We start from the raw sequence: 8,441 nt of genomic DNA on the forward strand, positions 1-8,441 counted from the left end.
GAAAGAACCTAAGACTCGAGAGAGCTAGGTTAGAATAGACTAAAGAGAGCAAGATTAGAACTGCATAAACAAGAGATAGGACTTAGAGATAAACCCTGTTTTCCAACCTGCATCGCATGCATCCTAGAGATAGGAATGATATTATGTGGTCGCCTTATTTGTGTGTGTGTCATTCTGTCATCACATAGATAAGAATAGATGTTTATGTGTAGGTCCTATAGACTTATCGCATATAGCGCATGCGTTCTAGTATTAGAAGCTGTGGCATTCGCACCGAGAGGTGGTTTACTATTGTATGCATGTTGCATGATCGCAAAGCATGAACGTATCCTAGGAAGTGCTACCCAAAACCCTTCTCAACCTGTTCACCGCATACTCATCGTATCTTTCGTTTACCAACTCTTTTCAAATTCCGCCACATTTGGTTATCTTTTCATTACTGCAAACAACAACCTCAACAACTATTTAATTAATTGTCACCACAAAGTTTTCATAAAAATTTCCATCGCAATTTGTTTTCACAAGTCTCTGAGTTCGACCCTAGACTTACCAGGAAACTCAGTGGGGTTTACACTTGGATTTCGCTGAGGAAACTTGAGTGCACAACCCAATTTCACCATCGCATATCATCCATAATTCACTTCATAAAACCAAGCATCAAGTTTTTGGTGCTGTTGCCAAGGAGTTCAGCAAAATAGTGTGCTAATGGTAATTTTTCTGATTTCTTTGCATACTCTCAATCTCTGGAGAATTACGACTCGGAGATTGAGAGAACATTTTGACGCATACTAAGAGACAACTACCAACAATAAGAGAGATCACCAAGAATGACGGAACAACCGGACACAAGGGCCGCAAACGCGAATAATATAATGACCAACCCCATCCTTCTGGCGAATGATCACAATAGACCCATTCGGGACTATGCGTCACCCAACCTCTATGATTTCTCTCCAGGGATCATGATGTCAGCGGTAGATGGATCGAGGTTTGAAATGAAGCCGATAATGTTGCAGATGATCTAGGCTGCTGGGCAGTTTGGAGGAAGGCATGGCGAAGACCTGTATGCCCACCTCCGAATCTTCATAGAAATCTGCAACACTTTTGTGTTCCTGAATATCTTAATCGAGGAAGTTCGATTCACTCTGTTCCCATTCTCCTTCTGTGATCAGGCAAGAAAATGGGCATATTCACTCGAACTGAGGGAGATAACTTCTTGGGAACAAGTGGTGGATAAGTTTATGAAGAAGTATTTCCTAACAACCGAGAATGCTAGGAGAAGGAAATTAATAACAAATTTTGAACAAAAAGATGACGAATCGCTCAGCGATGCCTGGGCGAGGTTCAAGAAGCTGGTAAGAGACTGTCCACATAATGGCTTACCAGACTATCTGCAAATCGAGGTTTTTTTATCAAGGACTGAATCCCTCTTCGCAGACTGGTGCCAATGTAGCAGCCGCTGGTGGTCTGCTGGAAAAAACATATGAGGAGGCAAAGAGTATACTTGATCGCATTTCCTAAAATTACGAAGATTGGTGAGAAAGCGATCAAAGATTAAGAATTAAAGATAATGACACAACCAACGGGGCCATCGTATCTCTGCAGAGCCAGATGATTGCGATGATGAGTTTAATTCAAGGCATCACAATTAATAACACGAGAACAAAGAAAGGCCGGTCAACGAAATCGCTCAAACGACTGCAAGTTGTATCATTTATGGAGATGCTCACTTGATGGAAGAATGCCCTGAGAATCCACAGTCGGTATGCTTCATGAGAAATAATCCCTACTCTGATATATACAACCCCAGGTGGAGAAACCACCCAAATTTCGCATGGAAAAATAAACAACAAAGCTTCAAACCTATGGCGCAAAAAGGAGGGCCACCCGGATTTTTCCCATGAAATTACGGTTAGAAAAGCAATCATGCCAGTAGTTTGAAATCACCGCAAACTTCGTCCTTAGAGAGCTTGTTGAAGCAGTACATTGAGAAAAATGAATCAGTGCTTCAGAATAAAGCAACATCTATTCGGTATCTCAAAATTCAGATGGTACAAATCGCGGGCGAGCTAAAAAATAGACCACAAGGGGCGTTGCCGAGCTCAACTGAGTTTCCTCGCAATGCTGGTTGTATAGGGAAGGAACAGTGCTTAGCAGTCTCCTTGCTAAGTGACAAAATGACTGTGGAAGAAGGGGAGAAGCCTAATGAGACCAACTTAAATGCAATGACAACCGAAGATCTGTTGACCTATAGTTCAGAAAAGCTCAAGAAAATGAACCCCAAAGTTGCGTCCACCTTCAAACCTCCAGATCTTAAGACAGAAGAAGTCTAACCACTAGCAGCTATGCAAAGATTGAAAGAGGAACAATATGAGGAAGAAAAGATCGTAACAGTGGTCGCAAGGCAAAATGTTATGATCGCATCGAAAATGGGCGACACAGGAATCTTTACGAGACCAAGCGATATGAGATCTTGGGGCGAGCATAAATATAATGCCACTATCGATCTTCCAACGATTGAGTATTGGCACACTCACACCCACAAAAGAAACTCTCCTGCTCGCGGAAAAATCTTGAATACATCTTGAAGGGGAGCTGAAAAATGCCGCAATCTCAATTGATAAATTCAACTTACAGGCAGACTTCCTCATTTTGGATTATAAAGCGGATGAACATGTGCCCATCATATTAGGACGACCATTCCTTTCAACCGGTCATGCTCAAATTGATTTGTGCAAGGGGGAGATTAGAATGAATATTCATGGGGAAAAACTTTGGATTAAGGCAGTAAAGATTCCAGAGGACAAAGAAAAGAGGGAAAAGCCACCATGGACATAAACAACCCAGCTTGGAATAAGCGGTCCCTGAGTTATTACATGACTCAACCTCGTCAGGGACACAACTCTTTTGAATATCCTTTCCCCTGCATCAATACTTCATGAACATTCATCATACTCGTTATTATCTATTATCGCAATTACTTTGTACTATCTGCACTTTTCTTACATCAAAAAAAAATTGTGGTAAAAGAATTTGTTTTGTTTAATCTTATTTGACCCTCTCTTTGCTTTTCTTGCAACGATCGAGGTGCTGGATTGTGGAGATGTTACATGAAGAAGCAACTTATCAAATTTCGTCACCGCAATCCAAAGAAGATAGATCGCCGCAAAGAAGGATGCATCAATACATAATGCGGGCGACAGTGCAAATTTGGGGGTGTATTCTTCCTTATCTTTATTTCAAATTTTGCAATATGGCATCACATGTTAGCTTTAAAAGTTTTATCACCGCATCCTCTTTGATTACTGCAATCATTTGACATCGATAAATTTAGTAAGACGTTGCATGCTGTTTCTTTGCCAAGTATGACTTGAATGATGAAAAACATGCTTCTATTTCTTTCGTATATACTAGAGTCAACTTAACTTTAAGATAGTCACCTCATAAAATATTTCTAGAAGTTAGGGGTTTGCTAGCTTTCTTTCAAACTCTCTTTACAAGCTTTCTAAGAATATCGCATGCCTTATCTTAATCTTTTGATAATGAGGACATTTCCAAATTTTAAATTTGGGGGTGAGATATTTATTTTCGACCTTGCTAGTCTAAAAAAAAAATTGAGAATAACAACTCCACTGTCAACGCAATGGGAAAACCCATGTTGATAAGAGTTAAGTTGTGAAAGGCACTTACCCATAGTTGGATGTCCGCATGACACACGTAGGGGCAAGCCAAAACGAAAGTAAGTCACCAGGATCAACATATAAATAAATGACCGCAACTCCATTGCAATGTAGGTATGAGTTTAGTCTGAGAAAGAGCGCATTGCTCGTAGTTGGATGTCCGCATGACACATGTGGGGGCAAGCCAAAACGAAGGCAAGNAAAACGAAGGCAAGGCACTTGGGTCAGCGCAAGGTCAGAAAAAAAAAATAATGTCAAGAAATATGCAAGGATAAAATCATTCGACACCCCGGTGGAAAATTTTCTTTTTGAATTAAATCATGCGATGTTCTGGAATTTAGGAAAGTCTTTTTGAAGGATAAGCTTGCAGTCCCTAGGTCTTAGAAATATTTTAAGAAGAGACTTGAATAAGAGTTAAGAAAAGTTTGGTATATAGGATTTGAACGAAGTATCCTTGAGAAATCTAAGAAAAGAACATTGCAGTCGGTTTGCTAAAATAAATCTTTAGCTTATGCTTGAGGACAAGCACTGTTTAAATTTGGGGGTGTGATAACGGGCAAAAATGCACGTTATCGTAGTGCTAAATTCTTTAACAATGTTGGCTTATGTTGATAAAATATGTTAGATTGTGTCCAAAAAGCATCAAATTCATTATATTACGGTCGCATGCATTCATCGCATTGGAACAGTTGATTTTTGAATTTTTATGTACATTATGCGTTGATGCAAGGCAAAAATTGTGATCATAAGAAATCATTGGTCGAGTGCAACTTCATCGCAAGTCTTTGCAATGATTGTGTTTGGAAGCATTCGCTCAAGAAGAATTGCTGCATCTTGGTGGGCGCATCTAGGTGAAAGGCATAATTAATTGCGATGGGACAGAAAGCTGATGATAGTCGAACCCGAATTAAGTTGACAGCCACTAACGATAACAAGTACATTCAGCTTTTTGATGACAAATATTCGGCGCATCAGTCAGGGAATTAAAGCCATCCCATCTGTGCAATCATAACAAAGAAGCCACCTTCACCTCGAAGCTCTATAAATACAGACGGCATCCTTCAGAAAAGAAATTCGGATACTTAGATAAATTTCTTTAGAATTTAGCCTTGTCAATAGTTTTCTTTTATCTTTAAGGTGAAGCAAGGGAAGAACCAATACGCCAAAAGATCGCTCAGGGCACTCGAGAGAGAACTGTGAGGCGAAGAAGCAGAGAGAAAGCCAACCCTCGCGAGAGCGAGATCATCTTTTGAACACGAGTAGAAAAGACGGTGTAAAAGCCTGGGAAGCAAGAGATTGCTACCAGACTCTTTATTCTATTCTTGCATTATTGTCTTGTACTTCATCTTTATATTTATAAAATGGAAGTTCTTATTCTATATCTATTCACTCTCCTAGTATACATGAGTAGCTAAACTAGTCGAATGGGTTGAGAAGAACTAAGCTAACATGACATAGGAAGTTCATTGCCTGCGATTATCTTGTGTTGTGCTGTGCCAAATACCCCTTTAGAGCTACTCGAGAAAGAGTCTGAAGAAAGAACCTAAGACTCGAGAGAACTAGGTTAGAATCTAGACTCGAGAGAGCAAGATTAGAACTGCATAAACAAGAGATACGACTTAGAGATAAGCCCTGTTTACCAACCTACATCGCATGCATCCTAGAGATAGGAATGATATTATGTGGTCGCCTTATTTGTGTGTGTGTCATTCTGTCATCACATAGATAAGAATAGATGCTTATGTGTAGGTCCTATAGACTTATCGCATATAGCATATGCGTTCTAGCATTAAAAGCCGTGGCATTCGCATCGAGAGGTGGTTTACTATTGTATGCATGTTGCATGATCGCAAAGCATGAATGCATCCTAGGAAGTGCTACCCAAAACCCTTCTCAACCCGTTCACCGTATACTCACCGTATCTTCTGTTTACCAACTCTTTTCAAACTCCGTCGCATTTGTTTATATTTTCATTACCGCAAACAAAAACCTCAACAACTATTTAATTAATTGGTCACCGCAAAGTTTTCATAAAAATTACCATCGCAACCTATTTTCACAAGTCCCCGAGTTCGACCCTAGACATACCAAGAAACTCAGTGGGGTTTACACTTGGACTCCACTGAGGAAACTTGAGTGCTCAACGAAATTTCACCATCACATATTGTATACATAAAATTTATCTTATCTTATGTCACAAACACATGGATGATTATAACGCAAGTTCATGTCCCCAACAACGGTGCCATAAACTTGATGACTTGACCTTTGACGAGCGTAATATGCATGCATGATGATATGTTACAAGCTCATATTGCCATAAACTTGTAACGCAAAATGTAATTTTATGTTGTGTTGTTGCTCATGCACACTTTATGCGATACTCCTTCTAGATGTATGTGTTATTAATAAAATGCTTGTAGTATGCTATGCATTGTCACAAACCACAAGTTTCTCGGAGTGATCCAAGGTTGAACATAGGGATTGCGTAGTTAATGTGTTACGTTCGTGATATATGCAACCGGGGGTTTTTTCAATTAATAAAAGAAGTGTGTGTGTACAAGTATTTAAAATTGCGGTAAAGTAAAATATACGGTAAAGTAAAGTTACGATAATAAAATAAAATTCGATAAGCTATTATGGTACAAGATACAGGATACTGATTTTGAGACTGGCTGTGAAGATTATACGAAGGGTCGTGTTATGTGGTGGCAAGTCTTTATGTATGAAACAGAAATAGAAAAGATTACTAGTATAAACATCGCAAGTTATTAATTGCGTTAAAGACATAACTACGGTTCCGCTTTCCCTTGCGTACACCTCTCGGTGTTTGACCGTATTCCCACATCCCTATGGTGAAATAGGGATGAATGTGATGAACGCAAGGTTGCTTCCATCTCTGGAGGTACTTCTCGCTTTAGATAACGCATTCTTCCAACCTACTGTCACTAGGCGGAATAGCTTCTTCACTTTTGTCACCGGTGAAGATGCCATCGAGCATGCTTCAGCTAAACATGTTTATTTCCTTAACACAGATTAATGTACTTGTTAGATTCATGCTAATTACCAAGGGATTAAGAAAACATCGTGGAGAAAGCGATTAATGGAGGAACAGAAACAGACAGAATGTGGAGATGAAAATGATCATGACATTTAATACTAATATTTAGTGTCTGATACAAGTTGCGAATGATAGAGATTAAGAGGATGAATACAAATGATGATAAAGAGATAGAAACAAATTCAGAAGAGTTCCAATGTCTTGACATAGATCTGGACGGTGGATTTGCTTCCCGACATATGGAATGAATGTAGAGGAGAGCTTCCCTCTCAGGCTTGCTCGTTCGGTAGAAGTGACTTTGGTACAGAGCTTCAACGGTGGGGATTGAAAGGATTTTCCCTGAGACTCACCTCTCGGCCTTGTCTCTTAAATCTTCTCGGATCTTCTCCGATTAGGCTCTTCATACCAGTCTCTCTCTCAATATACAACTATCAAAATATGCCCGTATCAAGTATGCGTATCAAGTATCCAGTATCAAGTATATCTTTTCATATAATTTCAGAGGCTATTTATAGGCTCAACTTTGACTCTCTGCAGTGTGGACCCCACTTTATTGTTACACCAATTTTGGAAATGGTGGAGTGAATATTCCTTATGTTATGCAATCAATCCCGTCAAGAATGCATAATGATCAGCTATACACATGTCAGGATCCTCCACAATTGCATTGCTCTTTTGCATCTTCAATCGTGTGCCCATATGCGGTGTTGTTTTTTATTTCCGCATGCGGTTAACGTTGCATTGATCGAAAAGCTCTTGATCGATTGTCTCATGCGCCGTCATTACGTTGATCGTTTATTCATTTTTGAATTTTTGGCATAATGCAATGTAGACTTGATCGTTTATTGTGTTGAATGCAAAACTGTCCATAGATCGTTCACTTTATCTTAAGCTATGGACGCATACAGTGACTGCATTTCCTGCAAAACAGACTTGAAATATTCTTTTCTACCATCGCAATGGTATCAGTGGGTGTATTGATGACAATTTATAATTGTTGCATTTCTTAGCTAATTTCTCTACAATTGACGCAACTTTCCTCTCTTTTGACCGCAATATCTAAATAAAGCAGTATAAATAACTTGTATTTCTACAAGTTATCACACCCCCAAATTTAGATATATGCTTGTTCTCAAGCATATCTTCTACTAAGGGAATATTTCTCAATTCCATAAATTTTGCATCGATTGGTTGCTTCGAATGCTCCACTTAGGCACATTACTTAACAACGCAATTTCCTTCTATCCTTGCAAATTCATAACAAAGCCCTACTTTATTCTTCTATACTACAAATTTCTGCTAAAAAATTCTTTTCTAGTTTTAAAAAGAATGTTTACCTCTTCTTGTCAAAACAACTTGATGCGTCTAGATGCCGTGGTCAAGCTTTGCGTCATTTATTAGAGACTATTGATAATGGTTACACCCTTTGTTTTGGCTTGTTCCCACAGGTGTCATGCGAACATCCAACTACGGTTGTGTGCCAATCTCAACTTTAACTCGAGAAAATCCAAAGATGATGTTGACATTTCACCTACCACGCCGTTGGTGGCAGAGGTTCAGAATGGACTAACGTGCCGAACGTCAGACTTAGAACAGTACAATTAATGTTGTCGGTGACCCAAGCTCTATAAATAGAAGCCGACGAGCTGAAATTCAAGTTATCCAGGGGAGGATCCTTGTGAACCGGGGACTTTCCCCGT

The 8,441-nt window shown here is 39.4% G+C and overlaps 1 non-coding gene across 1 annotated transcript; it reads right to left on the reverse strand.

Moving 5' to 3' along the window:
* Positions 1-1,274: 1,274 nt before the first annotated feature.
* Positions 1,275-1,381, reverse strand: LOC120089542. The gene has a single exon (XR_005485219.1). It is a non-coding gene; the product is annotated as a small nucleolar RNA R71 (small nucleolar RNA).
* Positions 1,382-8,441: the final 7,060 nt, after the last annotated feature.

This window comes from Benincasa hispida, chromosome 10, assembly GCF_009727055.1.
Source record: "Benincasa hispida cultivar B227 chromosome 10, ASM972705v1, whole genome shotgun sequence".
Lineage (NCBI taxonomy): Eukaryota > Viridiplantae > Streptophyta > Magnoliopsida > Cucurbitales > Cucurbitaceae > Benincasa > Benincasa hispida.